At 37.4% G+C, this 20851-nt stretch overlaps 1 pseudogene; it reads right to left on the bottom strand.

Moving 5' to 3' along the window:
- Positions 1-13476: 13476 nt before the first annotated feature.
- On the bottom strand, positions 13477-15965 carry LOC116863759 (annotated as a pseudogene).
- Between the last annotated feature and the right edge of the window lie 4886 nt (positions 15966-20851).

The following is a 20851-nucleotide window of genomic DNA, read 5'->3' on the forward strand; positions in this document are numbered from 1 at the left end:
ATACCTGTAGGAGAAAGCTTCCTTCCCCAGAATAAAGGACATAGTGTTGGATTTTAAAGTACTTTGTTTTCCAGGTAGTACGGCAAACTGTTACCTCCTTCTGTAGGTGTTGTGAATTGTATAATAGGCTGGTCAATGGTAAAGTCTCACCAAAGTTAAATTTACAAGAGTTACAAATTGCAAGATTTCTAATTTGTAAGTTACACAATTTACAAGATTTAGAGAAATCAGGTAACCTCATGGGCAGAGTAAAAACATGGTAGGTGCTACAGACTGCATCTTCATTAGATTCTTCTGAAGGCTATATTGTAATCTGGGGCCAACAGAATGGATTTCATGCTGGTCTTGTGGATGGTAAGCCATTTGGCTGGTGCAGTGCTGCTTCCTGGGGACGCTGCTGAGAAGAGTCTGTACTTAACCTGCATACGGGTTCTCCCCATCAGTAGGCACATGACTCATGAATGTGAGGGGAAGAAAAATCAGGGATTACCTAGTAAGCATGACTGTTCCTTTGTTGCAAATAGGACAACTGACTACAACTACTACTATTACTAATATTTATTAAATGCTTAAGTTTGAAATGATTTACATGGATATTATATGTATAAAGATTACTTGGGTTATACTATTGCTATTTTGACAGGTGTTTTGGAGGGGGGAGGTAATTTACTCAATGTCATACTTTCAGGGTTAAACAGAGCATTCTGACTTATGAATCCACATTTTTGGAAAATTATAATGAGGAAGCTATTGCACTTTACACAACTTATGTAAAGATTTTTTTATTTAAACACAATTATGTAGTTATTTCATAATACTGTCCTTGATATGAACCAGATACTAGAAGTTATTATGCACTGTTTTTATGTATATACTATACCCATTTTCCAATAAATTAAAATTGTACTATAACTCATAATTTTATATTTCATTAGGTGATGCTTTCTAAATGTGTAATGTTTTCTAACTGTAAGCTTAGGTTACAGTTAGAATCTGTAACAGTTAGAATCTGTTAGTGAATCTTAAAAGGTTCACTCAGTCATATGGCTAATTAACATAGATGTCACTATTTGTATCACATTAGATAATCATATGTATCTTATTTAACACTCCAACACTAAGAAAAAGTGACCAAGTTAATACTATGAGAAGCCATATTTCATTTAAAATTGTTAGAGACTAAGGTGCTGCTTTTCTCTATTAGGTGAAAATTCTAAATTATTATTTAAATGCACACATTTGCAAATTAAAGTTAATTACTACATTCGTTAAAGTTATACTTAACCTACAATGACTGACTTGATAAAGAATTTATGCAAGTGTCATTTAAATTCATTTTCATGAATTAAATTATAACCTCATAATCACAGTAGTTACTCAAAATATATTGTCTTATAAAAATGTAATATTATAGAGTATAAGTGGATTTTTGTATATATGTAAGTATTATTTATCATTAGAACTTACTAAGTTATCTAATAACAAGCAATATCTTTTAAGAGAGTGATGAGTACTTAAGTTTCGTGGTTGAAAGTGTTCTATAAAGTATTACGAGTCTGAGTGTGCCATCTCTTTAGTTTATGGTCTGTACAAGGTTCAGGGGTAAGCAGTGTGTCTTTTTATCTTCCCTAAAATTCCATGAATTGGAAAAATTTTTCATAAGGATTTCTATGGACAGGTTCCATTTTAGATACTGGAAATGTAATACTAAATTGACAGACAATAATCTCTGCCTTAGCAGAGCTTAAATTTTAGTTGATGAAAGAGATTAAAATAATTATGTAAATTTAAAAATATTAGTATTTGTTTTAAACGGAAAAGGGAGTTAGGATAGTAAGTATGATGGAGAGGGCATAATTTTACAAAGGGTTCCAGAAAATTCTCATGAAGAAAGTAAAATAGGACTGAAGAAGGAAATCAGAATGAAAGTCAAATATTTATCTTTGGAAGAGCTTTCCCAACATAAAGAGCAAATACAAAGTCCCCCCAAATAGGATTTTGCCACCATAGACAGACCCCATATATAGAGCAGTGGTGTGAGATAAGGTTAGAGAGGTAACTTGCTCCAAATCACATGATACAGATAACCGGACAAAGCAAGGACTTCAAGAGATAAGTGACAGGCAGTCAATTAGATTAATGAATTGATCGATGGATGGTGAATGGTTATATAAATAGATAAGTAGATGGAAAATTTGATTACTAGATTCCCAATTACTTAGTTATTCCTTCCAAGAACATTGTTCAGTCTAGTTTGATGTCTAAAGCAGTGGAAGCTTAAAATAGAAACTGAGTAACTAACCATGGATGTAGCTGCCCAGTATTAAACCAAGTGTTTGCATCCGAGTTAGATACAGAAGTAAAATTGGAGAAAATTATGTCCCTGAATTTGATACTTCCAGGATAAGAATATAAAGTTTGCAGAATACTTTTACATTATACTCTAATAATGACAGCAACCTTTAAAGCTCATATAGGTTTAGGGCGCCTGGGTGGCTCAGTGGGTTAAGCCTCTGCCTTCGGCTCAGGTCATGATCTCAGGGTCCTGGGATCGAGTCCCGCATCGGGCTCTCTGCTCTGCAGGGAGCCTGCTTCCTCCTCTCTCTCTCTGCCTGCCTCTCTGCCTACTTGTGATCTGTCAAATAAAAAAAAAAAAATTTAAAGCTCATATAGGTTTTATATTTATATTCTGGAAGTCTCATACTGTAGATCTGATCCCTTTTTATAGTTCAGAAATCTTTGATTTTATAAAGAACTAAGTCAACCTCTATATAATAGCCTGTTCTGTACCAGTACTGTTCAAAGATTATAAACTGAGAAGTCAAACATAGAGCAATTAACAGCAAGAAGCAGGATAGAGGGGACAATAGGACAAACAGAGTAGTTGGGAAGATCTTGGCTAAGGGGATGAGAGAAATGGCATTCCTCCCTTCAATTACTGAAAAGATGGTTTTTAATCACTATCAAGCAGTAAGAAATTGAGCACTAAGAAGTCATTTAATGTCCTGCAAGAACTAGTATGCTAGCCAAAGTAATTTTTTCCCAAGTGTAGTTAATTTGCAGAATTTACTGATAAGAATTTCTTAAGTGTAAAGGTTTTCTATTTTTGTGATGACAGTATCCTGATTTCTGTCACTGACTTTTAGCCAGATACATCCAGGGAGTCATTAGAAGTGAACAAGTTGGGTACATGTCAGTGAGGGGGAGCATACACACCATCGGGGAGCCTGGAGTATCTCATAAGAGTATTAGAATCTGTCTCAGGATTTAGTTTTGGTCTAAGGAAGAGTGTGGCTCTCTTGAATGGACCCTGTCAGAAAGCAGGGGCTTTATCCAATCTATGATTGGATAAAGGAGTAAAAGATAGTCATTTAGTAAAAAAGAACATTAATTTTCTTGTAACGATACAGTGACCTTTTTATCTGTACTTAGACAAAATTACAAAGTGTCGTTTCTTTCTCAACTGTGTCTCAGAGTGACCTTAAATTGGTATATTGTGAGAGGGTTTATCAAATGGGAGAATAAATGGCTTGCATATATCAGATTGGCTTCTGAATGTGAGGAGCTGTTCTGTCTCCTTTGTTTTCTCACATTTCTCAGAACTTTCTAAAGAAAATTAGCCTACATGTTGCAGACATGTAATTTTGATCAACTATGTAAATTGTATGCAAAATCTAAAATTATCCCATTTCCTCAATACATAGAAGAAATAAAAGGTGATTCGGCATAAATATTATTTAATACAATCCTAAATAGTTTTTAACTTTGAACATATCATTTCAGTAAGCTGTTCTTAATTCTAATGGCCATGGAATTATTTTGAGTAATAAAAATTTTCATTTACTAGAAATATATGAAATATATAATAGAACAATCTGTTCCATTGTCTATTGTACTATTTTTGAAAAAGACTTGACAGAATATCATTTGAGTGAATGTATTGGTTATTAATATGAACCATTCTGTGCAACATAAAATGTATATTCTTTACATTTGATTATGTCATTTGCCTAATACTCTTTGTAGCTCAATATCCTCATCTTTAAAGGACTAAAAATTTTTCAACACCTTTTTGTCAGTGAATATTTCTCTAAATTTTCTTGTTTTCCTCTCCTAAATCTATCTTTTGTTACTTTTTTGAAATGGTTTTAGGTTTTCATACACATTGAAAAAATGCTTGAGGTCCGATATACTCCACACCGTTTCTCCAATTAACCTCTTACATGATACACCTTCTATAATGATCAAATATAATCATTATTAAAGTTGACAGTTGATTTATATTATTTTTTACCCAGTGTGTAGGATGTCATTCATTCCATTTAGTCATATCTCCTTAGGCTTCTCTGGGCTGTGACGTTTTCTCAGATTTTTTTTTTTTTTGTATGACCTTGGCAGTTTTGAAGAGCACGAGTCAGGTATTTTCAAGGATGCTGATCTGCTGGAATGTTCTAATGTTTCCCTCCTGAGCAGACTGTTAAGAAGGAGAATCACAGAAGTAAATTGACATCATACCAAGGGTATGCATTATTAATGTGATTTATTATTGTTGATGTTGACCTTAATCACCTAACTAAGGTAGCATTTGTTCGGTTTCTCTGCTGTAGTTATTCCCATCTGACCCTTTCCACACTCTGTACTCTACTCTTTTGAAAAAGTCACTATGTACAGCCCAGTCTTAGGAAATGGGGAGTAATCCTCCCCCTCCTAAAAGCATAGTACCTATATAATTTACTTGGAATTTTTCTGCAAAGCAGATTTATCTTTTATTCCATTTTTATTATTCCATAATTTATTCATACTAGTATGAATTCATGATTTATTTACACTGAGAGTTATAAGCTAACACTACTTCTTTTTTTCCTTAAATTTTTCTGCTTTGGCCCTTGGGGGCTCTTTAAGTTGGCTCCTGTGTTCCTTTAACATATGGATATCAAGTATGTGTATTTCTTTGTATGCTTTTTTTTTTTTTTTTTTTAGTATATTCTTATTTTCTGGCACAACAAGATCCTCCAGGCTTGTCTTGTAAATCTAGTGAGGCTTACAGTCAGTCATTTTCCAAAAAAAAACTATGCTTCTTTTATTAGAAAAGCATATTGGAAATCAGTCTCAGTGTTGGGTATGCTTATTGATACTGGGTTATCATTACTTCTAGATTACTCAGCTGAGAAAGCAAGGAATACGTGCCTGAATAGTAACCTATGTACATGCACACATATATAGATAGGTGAATATCTATTAGTATTTATATTGAGGTATTTATTGATGTCTTCAACTCAAGTTCATTACCATATCAATCATTCTGGACTACTCTCACTCATCTGTTTCTACTTGGATAGTAAGCAACTTAGCTTTTACCTTCTATAATCCATTTAACTGCTCAGTTCTAGTACACATGCATACCCATGTAGAGCAGTACCACAATTTTTACCTTGTCCTCACATGGGACACCACTTTATGAATTAGAATGTTCAGTTCCTTTTGCTCTTAGTCCCACAGAAGCAATTCCTATGTGAAATTAGTAAGGTCAGCACCTTTATCTCCTCAGCCATCTTCTTTAATGCTATATAATGTTTGTAATGTGGAAAGATTCTTTTGTCATGGTTTCTATTCCATTTTCAGAATCTGTTTTCTTAAATTTTCAAAAAAATTGTATACATTAAGATTTGAGTTTTATGTTGCAAAGTTCTAAGGATTTTGATAAAGCATAATGTACCACATAGTATAGTTTTGCCCCTCTAAAAAAAATAACCTATTTGTTTCCTTCTTGCCCTCAAATTTCTGGAAAACTCTGAGCATTGTACTATTTTTGTACATTTTTCTGTCCTAGAATGTCATGTAGTTGACACCATTCATTATGTAGCCAGTTCAGACTGGTTTTGTTCACTTCAAAATATGCGTTTAAGATGTCTTCTCATGGCTTAATAACTCATTTTTTAAAATCACTGAATAGTATTCTACTGAATGGACGTACTATAGTTTCTCTGTTTGCTTAATGATGTACATCATCATTGTTTCATGTCATGAGAATATAAATAGGCCATTATGTCTTGGTGTGGACTTGGGTTTTCAAGTCAATAACTAGGAGTATGATTGATGAATTATATGGTAAGATAAAGTTTAAATTTCTAGGAAATGGCCAAATTGTTTTCCAGAGTAGTTGTGCCATTTTGCATTTTTACCAGCAATGAATGAAAATTCCTCTTTCTATATATACTTGTTAGCTTTTGTTACTGTCCATTTTTTTGGATTTTATCTGCTCTGGATGTAATACTCCTTCATTGTTTTAATGTGTACTTCCTTATGACAAAAGGTTTAACATCATTTGTAATTTGTGTATTTCACATCTACTGACTTCTTTGATGAGGTATCTGTTTAGGTCTCTAGACCAATTTTTAAATGTGTTTTTTTCTTACAGTTGAGTTTCAAGAGTTTTTGTATATTTTGGGTGGAAGTTCATTAACAGATATGATTTCCCAAAATTTCCTCCTAGTCTGTGGTTGGTCTCTGAACAGTATCTTTTGCACAACACAAGATAATTCAATTTTATAAACTCCAACTTCTAAGTTTTTTCTTTCATGGGTCATGCTCTTAGTATGGCTCACATTTTCTTTGTTAGGGTATAATTGACATACATTATGTTAGTTTCAAGTATACACTATGATTGCATATTTGTACATATTGTGAAATGATCATCACAATTAGGTAATACCACATATAGTTACTTTTTGGTAACATTTAATCATTACCCTGTTAATATTATGTTTCACATCTGAAAGTTGCTAACTATAGTCAACATGCTATATGTTATGTCTTCAAGATTTTTTTTATAACTGGAAATTTGTACCTTTTGACTGCCCCTTCACCAGTTTTGCCCAGTCCACCCCATCACCCCCGCCTGTCATCCATCTATTCTCTTTACTGAGTTTTTTTTTTGTCAGATTCCACATATAAGTGAAATCATATGCTGCCTTTTTTCTGATCTATTTTATTTAGTATAATGTCCTCAAGTTCCATCCAAGTTGTCATAAATGGCTACATTTAATTTATGGTGAGTGATGTATTCCACTGTGTGCTTGTATAACTTTCTTGATCTATTTGTCAATTGATGGACATTTAGTTTATTTCCATATCTTGCCTATTGAAAATAAGTTGCAGTGAACATTGAGGTACATACATCTCATAGTTCGTGTTTTCCTTCCCCCCCCCCCTCCAGAAAAGACCCAGAAGGAGAATTGCTGGATTATATGGTAGTTCTAATTTTTTGATGAGCTTCCAACCTGTTTTCTATAGTAGCTGTACCAGTTTCCACTTAGCTGTACCAATTTCCATTATGACCAACAATGAAAAAGGGTTCCCTCTTCTCCTCATCCTGAGTAACACGTAATATTTCTTATCTGGTTGTTAATAGATATCTTAACAGATGAGAAGTGATATCTCATTGTAGTTTTGATTTGGATTTCCCTCATGATTAGCGAGGTTGAACATCTTTTCATGTGTCTGTTGGCCATCTGTAGGTTTTCTTTAGAAAAACATCTATTCGTGTCTTCTGCCCAATTTTATTCAGATTATTTGTAGTTTTGGTGTCATGTTGCATAAGTTCTTTATATATTTTTGATATTAACCTAGTTTCACATACCTGATGTGCAAATATTTTCTGCCATTCAAGGGCTTGCCTTTTCATTTTGTTAGTGGGTTCTTTCGTTGGGCAAAACCTTTCGCATTTGCTGTAGTCCCACTTTACTTGCTTTTGTTGCCTTTGCTTTAGGTGTCAAATCCAAGAAATTACTGTGAAGACCTTTGCCAAGGAGATTACTGCCTATGTTTTCTGCCAGGGGTTTGGTGGTTTCAAGTCTTACATTCAACTCTTTAATTAACTGAGTTAATTTTTGTGTTTGGCATAGGATACTCGTCCTATAGTTCCTTATTTTGTATGTGGCTGTCCAGTGTTTCCAGTACCACTTGTTGAAGAGACTGACCTTCCCCTGTTTTATATTCTTGGCTCTTTTGTCTAAATTAACAGACCATACATCTATGTAGGTTTTTTCCTCTTAGGCTTTCTAATTGTTTCCCACTCATCTCTGTGCCTGTTTTTAGGTCAATGCCATATGGTTTTGATTACTGTAGTTTTGCAGTATAGTTTGAAATCAGGTACCATGATATGTCCAGCTTTTTCTTTCTCAAAATTTCTATGGCTCCTCAAGGTTGCTTATGGTTGTATACACATTGTTTAAAATCATATGAATATGATGAATAACTCCTTATTTTATTTCTGTAAACTGTGCCATTGGAATTATAGGGTTTGCCTTGAATCTTGATATTGCTCTGGATAGTATAGACAGTTTAACAGTATTCTTCCAGTCTACAAACATGGAGTATCTTTCTATTTAATTGTGTTCTTCAATTTCTGTCATCAGTGTCATGTAGTTTTCAGTGTATATATCTTTCAATTTTTTTTTCCACATGCATGGAGATATGATTTTATCATTAATTTTGCTAATCTGGTTTATCACATGGATAATTATCACATGTTGATCTATCCTTCTATCCCGGGAATAAATCATACTTTATATGGTGTATGATCCTCTTAATGTGCTGTTTAATTGGGTTTGTTAACATATTTTTTCTCAAGATTATTTATTTGATAGGGCACAAGCAGAGAGACAGAAAGCAGCAGGCTCCCCACTGATCAGGGAGCCCAACATGGGGCTCCGTCCCAGAACCCTGTGATTATGACTTTAGCGAAGGGCAGATACTTAACTGACTAAGCCACCCAGGTGCCCTGTTTGCTAATACATTGTTGAGAATTTCTACATTTATGTTCATCAGGAATATTGCTCTATAATTTTCTTATGGCATCCCTTTCAGGTTGTGATATCAGGGTAATACTGGCCTCATAAAATGAATAGAAATTGTTCACTGCTCTTTTATTTTTTAAAAGAATTTGAGAAGGATTGGTAGGGGTTCTTTCAGTGTTAGGTAGAATTCAGTAGTGAAGCTGTTTGTTCCTGAAGTTTTGTTTTTAGAGAGGTTTTTGATTACTGAGTCAACCTTACTATTAGCTGGTCTATTCAGGTTTTCTTCTTTTTTTATGATTTAGTCTTGGAAGGTTTTATGTTTCTAGGAGTTTATCCATTTCTTCCAGGTTGTCTAATTTGTTGGTGTATACTGCTTGTAAATAGTCTCTTACTTATGTTCCCTTGTATTTCTGTGGTATTATAATCTTCTTTTTTGATTTCTGATGGTATTGGGGGTTTTTTTCTTGGTGAGTCTAGCTAAGGGTTTGTCAATTTTGTTTCTTTTCAAAGAACCCAGCTCTTAGTTTCATTGACCTTCTACCTGTCTTTTTAGTGTCCATTTCATTTGTTTCTGCTGTGATATTTTCTTCTTTCTACTAACCTTGGGCTTCCTTTGTTATTATTTTCCTAGCTCCTTAAGGTATAAACTTAGGTTGAGTTTTTGTTTCTTGAGGTAGGACTTTAGCACTGTCAAAATTTCTCTTGGAATTGGTTTGCTGCATTCTGTAAATTTAGCTTTTATTTACAATTTCATTTGCCTCAAATATTTTTCTTTTGATTTCTTCTTTAATCTCCTCATGTATGAATTCCCAGTTTTCTTTTCATAATTGACTTCTAGCCTCACACTATTTTCCTAAAAGATGCTTCATATGATTTTAAACTGAAATTTGTTAAGGTTTGTTTGGAAACCTAAAGATATGATCTATCCTGGAGAATCTTCCCTGTGCTCTTGAAAAGAAAGTTGTTTTGGGATAGAATGTTCTATATTCATTTATTAAGTCCATCTGGTCTAACATGTCATTTAAGAACAATGTTTTTTTTTTAAGATTTTATTTATTCATTTGTTAGAACACACACAAGGGAAGCAGCAGACAGAGGAGAAGCTTGCTCCCCACTGAGCAAGGAGCCTGATGCGGGACTCGATGCTAGGATCCTGGGATCGTGACCTGAGCTGAAGGCAGCTGCCTAACCTACTAGGTGCTCAGGTGTCCCGAGAACAATGTTTTTGTTTTTTTTTTTTTTAATTGATTTTCTATTTAGATGATCTATTTAAGTGGGATATTAAGGTCTCTTACTATTTCTCCCTTTTTACATGTTTTAATATTACTTTGTATATTTGATTGCTTTTATGTTGGGTTCATAAATATTTGTTATATTTTTTTCTTGGATTGACATTTTTATCAATACATGAACCCTTTATTTTTATTACAATTTTTGTTTTAAGGTCCCTTTTGTCTGATATAAATATAGCTACCTCAGCTTTCTTTTGATTTCTGTTCTGATGAAGTATGTTTTTTCCTCCCTTCAGTTTCTGTATGTAAATCTTTATATCAGAAGGGAGATTTTTAAAAAAATTTTTTTTAAAAGATTATTTATTTATTTACTTGACAGAGAGCGAGAGAACAGGAACACAAGAGGGGGAGTGGGAGAGAGAGAAACAGGCTTCCTGCTGAACAGGAACCTGATGTGGGGCTTGATCCCAAGACCCTGGGATCATGACCTGAGCCAAAGGCAGATGCTTAACAACTGAGCTACCCAGGTGCCCCCAGAAGGGAGGTTCTTATAGACAACATATAGATTATTTTTTAAAAAATCTATTCAACTAGTCTCCTTTGATTGGAGAACTTAGGTATGTAATTACTGACATTTTTGTAGTCCTCTGTGTTCTTTTTTCCTCTTATTGTCTTCCTTTGTGGTTTGATGACTTGGTGGCATTTTTAGAGTCCTTTCTCATTATCTTTTGTGCATATATTACAGGTTCTGCTTTGTTATTACCATGCGGCTTACATAAAAAATTTGTTATTTACAACAGTCTCTTTTAATTTGATAAGTTCAAATATATTTTGAAGCTATATTTTCACGTTTTTTATGTCACCTTTTACAACTTTTGTCTTTTAACCTTCATACAGCTTTGTAAGTAATTAATCTATTATTTTATACTTCATCAGTATGATTTATGCTTTTATATGTTTTCTTGTTACTTAATTAGCACCCTTTCACAACTCTCAACATTTTTTCTAAGACTGATTTAGTAATGAACTCTGTTCACTTTTGCTCATCTGGAAAAGTCTTTCTCCTTAATTCTGAATAATAACTTTACTGGACATAGTATTCTTGGTTGGAAATTCTTTTCTTTCAATACGTTGAATATATCATAACCTTCCCTTCTGGCCTACAATCTCCCCTGAAAAATTGGATAGTTTATTGAGGGTTCTTTTGTACATAAATTATTTTCCATTGCTCTTTTTAACAGACCCACCTTTTCTCTATGTGTTTGAGTTTGGGTCTCTTTAGGTTCCTCTTATTTGGAATCTGAGCTTCCGGGAACTCTATCTCTGTTTCTCTCCACAGGTTAGGGTAGTTTTCAGCCATTCTTTTCTTTTTTCCTTTAACTGGGCTCACCACTTTGTCCTGCCAGTCATCCGAAACCTCAGTGACTTGGCTGTGGTGGCAGCTCCTTCAGGCTCAGAAATATAGTCAGGAGTGGTACTTCCCCTGCCATGAATGCCCCCTAAGACCCCGGACCTGTTTTCCTATCCAAGTGCTGTCACTATATTCTGCCTTTGCTACATTGGCTGCTCCAACAACTCCCCTCACATACGGCTAAGGAACACAGATCCTGGCATGTACTAGTGGCGGGGGGGTGGCAGCCTCCTGTGTTCTCTCATTCTGGTGTCCACCTCAGTCATTATATCTTCAATTAAGTTTTCAGCCCATCTCTCTTTTCCTTCTGAGAAAACTGTAATGCCAGTGTTCATCTGCTTGATGTCTTTTTATCTATTTTCACTTTCTTTCCATTTTTTTTTTCTTTTTGCTCCTCTGATGGAGTTTCTCAGTCATGTCTTAAAGTTGACTGACAGTTTTTTCTGCTTCATCTAATCAGTTAAACCCCTTCTAGGGTTGTTTTTGCTTTGGTTTTTATTTTCCATTGTAGTTATATGCTTCAGCTCAGTGATTTCTGTTTGGTACTTGTAGTTTCTCTTTGTTGAAGTGCTCACTGTGTTTAATCATTCTGAAGTTTGGTGAACATCTTTATGACCATTATTTGAATTCTGTCAGGTTGTTTACCTCTACTTAAGGTTTTTTTCCTGTGGTTTATGTTGTTCTTTTGTTTGGAACATACTCCTCTGTTTTCCTTTTGCTTGACCCTTTGTGTCTGTGTATTGGACAAAACAGCCATCTCTCCCAGTCTTGAAGGGTTAATCTTATGTATGATAAAACTTATCAGTCAACTGTGCCCTGGCTCTTGGTTATCTCTCAAATTTGTGTGATTGTCGAAATAGCCTATTTAATTTTAATAGCTCGTAATGGCTGACATTGTGCCAAGACTTGGCTGTGTTCCAGAGTATAGGATTTCAGTAATCACTAAGATTCATGCTCACTGGAAGCCAGACTTGGTGGCAGCCACCTCCCCACCCCACCCCGCCTCCTGCTTTTTTAGGGTTACAGGGGATGTTTAAGTGGATATTTATTGGGAAGAGTACTTATCAATTTGAATATCAAAAGAATGAATAAGGGAACTACTCATTGTGACACATGTACAAGACCTCCATCATATATGATATAGAAGGCATTTCAGTTTGTGAACCCTAGGCCAGAAATTCTTTATTCAATCTACTATTTCTGGATTCCTACTATAATATACTACATTCCTGAAGAAGAATAAGGGCAGGAATGTAAAAATTAGTAAATTATGTAGAATAATCTTTACATCATAATTAATTACATTTTCGTATCCTCACCCTAACATAGAACACAGTCCCTTGCAGACCTGGTTTAGATTTTTTATTTTTATTGAGAGAGGGAGGGTGCATGCAAGCAAGGGGAGGGACAGAGACAGGGAGGGAGAGAATCTCAAGCAGACTCTCCCTGCGGAGGATGTAGCCTGACGTGGGGCTCCATCTCACAACACTGAGATCATGACTTGAGCTGAAATCAAAAGCAGGTTGCTTAACCAACAGAACAACCCAGCACCTCACCTGGTTCAGATTTTAAAATACCAAATACGTTTTTAATCTTCCACATAAGTGTTTGGATGTTACTTTTGTATATCTAAAACTAAGTTCTTAGTAGTTACAGTGGTAACTGAACACTAGGAAGACCAAGACAAACACAAATAAATGAATACAGTTTTCCCAAAGCTGCAGTCTGAAAAGTTGATTCCATATAAATGAATGGGTTTCTTTCCTAGAGGATCCAAAGGAATAGAGATATGTAATAAACTTTCTTAGGGCACCTGGGCAGCTCAGTGGGTTAGGCCTCTGCCTTCAGCTCAGGTCATGCTCTCAGAGTCCTGGGATTGAGCCCCGCACTGGGCTCTCTGCTCAGCGGGGAGACTGCTTCCCCCTCTCTGTCTGCCTACCTGTGATCTCTCTCTCTGTCAAATAAATAAAATCTTAAAAAAAACAAAAAACAAAAAAATACTTCGAGAGGAAGAAGGATGATACCCTTTATGCACTCAGTTTTCTTTCCCTTTGCCACGTTCATATTCCTTTCCTGCAGTCTGTTGTCCACATGTTGTTTCTAAGCAACTGATGATACCACTGTCTCTGTAGGAGTTTTTGTTCAGATTATCAAGTTCTGCAATGGCCTCATCAGAAGTCATTTTAGCCTGTGTGCAGACAACCTCTGGGTTATTAGGGATCTTATAGTAAAATACAGGAAAGTTAAGAGCCAGCCCCGGGCGGATTGTGTGTGTAGACTGCCTTTCTTTTTTGCTTTTAAGAAAAGCCACTTGGTATGCTCCTGGAAACTTATTTGTTTCTGATCATTACCCTTTGCAGCTTCAACAAGTCGTACTAGGAATAATATCCCTCCATTTTCAGATAGAAGACATTACTCTCTGGACCAGTTGCATTGGCTTCAAATACTTATCCAACAATTCAAACACCATGAGGCATATGGACTCCACTGGGTCCTGACAGTCCTTTATCAGTGGCAACTTTTTGTAGGAGGATCTGTTTTCTGGTCCTTGCTGGAGAAAAAGCACTGAATGGGTCCTCTATCCCCACCATGTTCATGTAGGCTACTGGGAGCATGTGACCGTTCCTGCTGGACAGCCTTATTTTATCCCTGCCTTCAAGGAGGTGGCTGTGTCATTGTAGTGTTCATCCTACCTGGCCACCTCAACCTTCTGTATCTGCTCCGTCTCCTCCTTGGGAGTAGGGAGAGGGTGAGGGCATATGAAGTAGAGGCATGCAGATGGCACTCAGGTGCCTTGACTGCAGCCTCAGTCCCACCACGTGGATCTGCTTTTGGCTTTACCTGAGGATCCTTCCAGTCTCCTCCTTTCCTGGAGTCAATGGGTGGGGCACCTCCAGAAGGAAGCTTTTAAAGGGTCCAGATACAGGGGCAGTCCAAGATGGCAGTGGAGGAAAACCCTGAATTCATGTCCACCCCCAGACACACTCAATCTACACCTACATTTAGAGCAATTCCTCTTGAAGTAGAACTGAGATCTGAACAAACCATCATCTGTCTATACAGCAGCAACAGAGGGGCCACGTAGAGAAAAGTAGGAGAGACATGGTAGCAACTGGAACACCATCCCCAATGCAGAAACCTGCAGTAGGGAGGGTTATTAGTGAGGGGCCCACACCCAGACTCCCTTACACTGGGACAGCACAAGAAACCAACAGCTAGAAGGGCAACTAGACTGTAATTGAAGGAAATCTACTCATTAATCTTGGACTGTCTGCCAAATCGGCTGGGAGATGCTGGCACTCAGTACTGTCAACAGAGACAGGATCCAGGCATTCGAGCCAGCCTACTAGGGCTAGGCCCATGTGCCCTGAGACTTGAACTGATGTCAGGTAGCCCCAGCTCATGTCTGCTTGAACTCTAGCCAGATGCTGCGGCGGCCCCAATGCAGCATGCCCCGGTAGGCCGGCCAACGCTGCAGTAGCAGTGGCCCAAGATTGACACAAGACAATAGCTTCAAGACAGAGAGAGAGGTAGGTAACTGTTCTGCCTAAGGCCAACACAGAAAGGCAAACAAAAGGAAGAGACAGAGGATTCACTTCTAAACAAATGTAGAAGATAAAATGCCACACACAAAAAGAAATCCTAATGAATTGGAAGTAGTTTATTTGGTAATGAGTTAAAAGTAATGATCATAAGGATGCTCACAGATCTCACAAAGAACCAATCAGACCTGAAGAATACAATAAATGACATGAAAAATACAGTAGAGGGAACAAACAGCCAATTAGAGGATATGCAACAGTAGTAATCACCTAGGAGAAGAGCTAAAAAAAAAAAAATCCATATGTATACACATCTACCTACAGACATATCCTCATCTTAATACTTAAATTCTTTTTAAGAGACTTGTGGCACACCACCAGGTATAATGACATTTGACTTCTCTTTCCTAGAACAGGCCCCATCTTGCCACATTTTTTTTTAAAAGTTTTTATTTATTTATTTGACACAGAGACAAAGAGGCAGAGAGGCAGACGGGGGGTGGGGGGGGTGGGAAGCAGACTCACTGCTGACCAGAGAGCCAGATGTGGGGCTCAGTCCCAGGACCCTGAGATCACAACCTGAGCCGAAGGCAGAGGCTTAACCCACTGAGCCCCCCAGGCACCCCTTGCCACATGTTTTTATCCAGACTTTGGGTCAGTGCTGAGAATTCTTTACAAGGTCCTGTCCAGAATAGTTTCTGCAGGGACATGTGATCTTTTCCCCTGGAACCTAGTAATTGTACAATATTCATGGATATTGTAAAATGAGATCTATGTCCTAAAAACAAGAGAAAAATATTTCAGAGCTGCAGTACCTCTATTTTATTCACATTTGGTCAGGGTTTAATTATTGACAAAGATTTGTCTTTGTCACCATCTTGATTCTCAAAAGACCTATCCCTCCACTTACCCACAAAACTAACACAGTAAATGTGTAGTAGTCGGACCTGCGGTTCTTATAGGACAAATAAGCGAGTGCCATCCTGATGCCTGCAGACGGAAGCTCTCAAGGATCTCACCTATTACTGGAAAGCTGTCTGTTTTAAGTATCCTTTAGCCCCTTGGCTTTGTAGTGTGAATGGTTTCTTATATCTAGAACATTAATTTGAGTCAAAATGCCTCACAACAATTGTACAGGAGGTAAGAATATAATTTAGGTTATAATGGAACACATCTTGAGTGTCTAAAACATAGACATTATCTTTTGAAACAGGCATTTTTTCTACTTTTAAATACTAGGAAGATAAAATAAGTGCCCTGGCAGTGTTCTCTCACTTTTTCTTACGATATGAATATAGATAGATGCTGTTTAAACTGAAGACAGTTGGTGGTGTTGCTACTTTCAGAAGGGGTGAACTGGAAATTTTGTTACAAGTACAGTTAATGATTTAATACTATCAGTGCAGGCATTGAGAAAATGTACTTGTATTCTAATTTGGTCAGAGTAATGGAAAATACAATAATATTCCTAGATGATTCTGTTTGAATGACTTCATGAGTTTGCTGGGCTTTCTCAAAATGAGTTCTTTATAAAACCCTTTTGGTAAAAAACTTACCTTAGACTAAGTAGCACTTATTGATGAACAGGTATATAGCAAAAAGTTTTACTTACGCTACCTGTTCGGTTCCTTTTCGGTACCCCTTCTGTACCTATTATGTTCCTTTTCAGAGAACTTTTTCCTTTTATTTTTATTAATAGAGCTCTCCAGTGGCTTTCTCAAACTCCCAATTTTCCAGTGTATAGGAAATTTGGCTGGTAGCTGACTACTGGGTCTCTCACATAGCATATTTAGTTGCCTTTTTTTTCTGTGATGTCAGCTGCACCAAAGCATTGCTGTATCTCACCAAAGACAATTTCCCAGGGATCTGTATCATGGCTGATTAGAGCAAGAGTCACAGGGATCGACAATTATTACAGCCCAAGTCATAACCAAGACGGCTTATGATAATGTTAAAACAGTGTGGCTTTTCAAATGACATTCTTGGACATAAATATTGGTAACCACAGAGCCTAAAATTGAGTGAGAAACCAAAAAGGCTTAATGAGGCCAAGGAGAAAACAGTTTCATAACCACAGAGAATCCAGTATAATGGATGCAGTTTAATGTATAATAGAATAGAGATTATTGAGGTCATTTGTGAATCAGGGATTCTGTTTTCTTCTTTTTTGTGTTCTCCCCTGTCACTAGCTGTGGGCGTAGTGTGAGGGGAGTGTGTTCCTAGATTTGGGGCAAGCTGTCCACAGCCTGTATGTATACCAGGAGGGGATACTAATGACAGATAAATTCTAAATATCTTATACTTTTTTTCCCCCCCTCACTCCTTAGCAAAGACCAAACAAAAGTAAAAAATACAATAGGGAGAGCTGAAGACTTATATTCTACACCTCGAGTATGACCTGCATGTTGACCAGCCTATAACATTCCACTGTGGATGCTTACCCGTCCTTCATGACTGAGCAGTGAGCCACCTGCACGAAAACCTAAGAATATAGCACACTGGGAGAAGGCAGCCAAGGCTCTCTATATAATTAACACATAGGGGGAAGAAAGAAAAAGCAATTCTTCCCGTTTCTAAAATGTTTTCTTTCATTTCCTCCCTTATATTGAGGAGATTGTGCAAATTAATCTGTAAATCCCTTCAGGAGAAAGCATTCTAATTTTCTTTTAAGAACCTCTATTGTTACATAAGAATATCTCATTAAGCTTTCCTTTTCCTAGGGAACACCGAGGCAGCAGGTGCTAATAAAAGAAAAAGATTTTTTAAAGTTATGCTTTTTACCAATGAAAATTAAAAGGTGTTAAATACACTTTTAATTTAAGCATTTTCTTAAATTCAGGAGTTGAGCATCTGTTTGACTTCCTTTCTAGAAGCTTTTTATGGCCATTTCTTCTCTATCGGGTAGCAACATGAAAAGCTTTGACATTATGAAACCTGCTAATGCTTGTTCCCAAGTTTAGGACTCCCCCAGTAAGCTGATGGAAGGATACTTTCCCTTTTGATTAGAGTCAATTATATAGAAACTTCTCATCTGAGTTTTAATATCTTACATTTATCATTTTTATTCAAGAATCTAAAGTAGAATGCTTTTTGTAACCTCCAGGCAGAGAGATGATAAGCAAGATGAGTAGTAAAATCAAATTCCTGTTGTGTATTGAAAGCCTCACATATTTGAAAATGCTTTATCATGCAAGCTGGTATTCTGAATGAAACACAATAGTGGATGTGAAGTTCGCATTCCTTTAAATTCTAATTTGTTATTGTCTTTCACATTTAAACATGCTTGTCCCATCACATATCAAGTCTTTTTACAATATATTGTTAAAATGTTGATAGGTTCTTAGGGGTTAGGATAGGTTGATAGGAGTCCGGAGTTGGTAAACATTCATGCAGTATGTTTTTATCTCCTAAGAGTTATAATGGATTGACAGTGATTAGTATGAAAAACGTTTTCCTTTTCAGCACTGTCATTTTACTTCTCAAAAAGCCAGTGTTACAGGATGGCGTATGTATATCTATTTTCCAAACGTGGTCAATACATTTAACCACATGTAAGCTATACAGAATTTTAATGGGACTCTGAGTGAGCATTGATGAAAGAGCTTGTAGTTTTGTGATTTGGGTGATTTTCTATGAATTATGTGTGTTTTTTCTTATAGGATTTGGAGAACTTGCCTCGGTTGTACATATTAATCTATTTCATTGTATATGATTTTTTAACAGTATGCTGTCTTTTTGTCCCATGATTTAAAGAACATTTCCGTTAGTGGACATTTAGTTGAACATCAAGGTAAATTTAAGCTCCCCTATCCCCCAACCACCTTAATAACACGAAAAGGAGCAGAATCTGGGCACCATAATGTATATGTGGCCTCAGCAAGTTCCAGTTCCCCTAGTCCACCTCTGCCCAGGGGCACAGACACACACACAAAGTGCTACAATTTAAAAGAACAACTAGAATATGAAGGAGCCAGTCCTAGAACTCTGCAAAAACAGGGAGCTGCTGAAACTCTCACTTGGTGGGAGGGGCTGACAGTCTGCACTTCTCTACCTTGAAACCATAGACCAGTGCACAGTGCCGGCACCATAAGCAGCCTGCCACCTCAGTGATTCCTGTGTCCTTAGCCACAGCAACACCAGCTGTCTGACCTAAGCTGTCGCAGGGCCATGGACACAGGGACAGTCCGGGGTAGGATTTGCCATAGCTCCAGACTTTGTGCCAAGGTGGCACAAATGCAAAGCACCACAGAACAGGCCCTACCATTTTGGATTTAGGGGGTTGCTAAAGCACCGCTGGTACAGAGTGCTCAGGTATCTCCTGGCTGAAATAGTCTTTGGATCCAGCCGTGACTGCCCTAGGAACCCCCAATCCTTGCCTGCCATGGTTGCGGCTGCCCCCACCAAGAAACCCCCATGTGACTCCACTTTCATTTCAGCTGTTCTGCCAAGAGTGCTTTCAGCATACAGAATCCGGGGACCTCCCTGGACTGCACCCACTCAGCGTTAGCTATCCTACCAGTCTGCCCAATGTGTGTGGAGCCCCAGGACAGCCACGGCTCCAACCAACCAGTAAAAAATTCACCAAGTACCTAGAGTCTTCATAGAGGACAACCCTACATGAGAACATTCCTTCAAGTGTAGAACTAGCTGTTCCACAAATCCATAGAAACACACACAGAATTTGTTTCTAAAGATAGAGTAAGACCAAGCCTCAGAAAAAAAGAACTAAATTAAGTGGAGATAAGTAGTATGTCTGGTAAAGAATTAAAGTAATGATTGTAGATGAACTCTGAGAGACTGTGGACTCTGAGAAACACAGGGTTTTGGAGGGGAGGGGGTAGGGGGCTGGATGAACATAGTGGTGGTTATTAAGGAGGGCATGGATTGCATGGAACACTGGGTGTTATATGTAAAAAATGAATCTTGGAACACTGCATCAAAGACTAATGATGTGGGGCGCCTGGGTGGCTCAGTGGGGTAAGACCTTTGCCTTTGGCTTGGGTCATGGTCGCGGGGTCCTGGGATCGAGCCCCGCATCGGGCTCTCTGCTCAGTGAGGAGCCTGCTTCCTCCTCTCTCCCTGCCTGCCTCTCTGACTACTTGTGATCCCTATCAAATAAATAAAATCTTGGGGGAAGAAAACTAATGATGTACTGTACGGTGACTAACTTTATTTAATAATAATAATAAAATAAGGATTGTAAAGATGCTCACCAGGCCGGAAAGAAGAGTTAAAGAACTCAGCGAGGCTTTCAATAAAGAGACAGAGAATTTAAAAAAGAACCAAGCAGAGGTTAAAGAATGCAATAAATGGGGGTGCCTGGGTGGCTCAGTGGGTTAAAGTCTCTGCCTTCAGCTCAGGTCATGACCCCAGGGTCCTGGGATCGAGCCCCACATCAGGCTCTCTGCTCAGCATGGAGCCTGCTTCCCCCTCTCTCTCTGCCTGCCTCTCTGCCTACTTGTGATCTGTCAAATAAATAAAATCTTTAAAAAAAAAAAGAATGCAATAAATGAAAAAAAAATACACTAGAGGGCCATATGTACCCCAATGTTCATAGCAGCAATGTACACTAGACAGAATCAACAGGAGATTAGCAGGTGCACCAAAATGTAACAGTCATCTGGTAGGGCAATGGAAAGCACCCAATCTAAACAGCAAAAAGAGAAAAGATTTTTAAACAATAAAATAGGTTGAGGGATCTCTTAAACATGAAGCGAACACACATTGACATTATGCAGTTCCACCAAAAGAAGTGAGAAAGAGGGATCAAACTTATTTGAAGAAATAATGCCTGAAAACTTCCCTATCCCGAGGGAGGAAATAGATATCCAAGTTTAAGAAGCACTGAGAGTTCCAAACAAACCCGAG

Source organism: Lontra canadensis, unplaced genomic scaffold (genome assembly GCF_010015895.1).
Source record: "Lontra canadensis isolate GAN:19392208 unplaced genomic scaffold, GSC_riverotter_1.0 scaffold4, whole genome shotgun sequence".
Classification (NCBI taxonomy): domain Eukaryota; kingdom Metazoa; phylum Chordata; class Mammalia; order Carnivora; family Mustelidae; genus Lontra; species Lontra canadensis.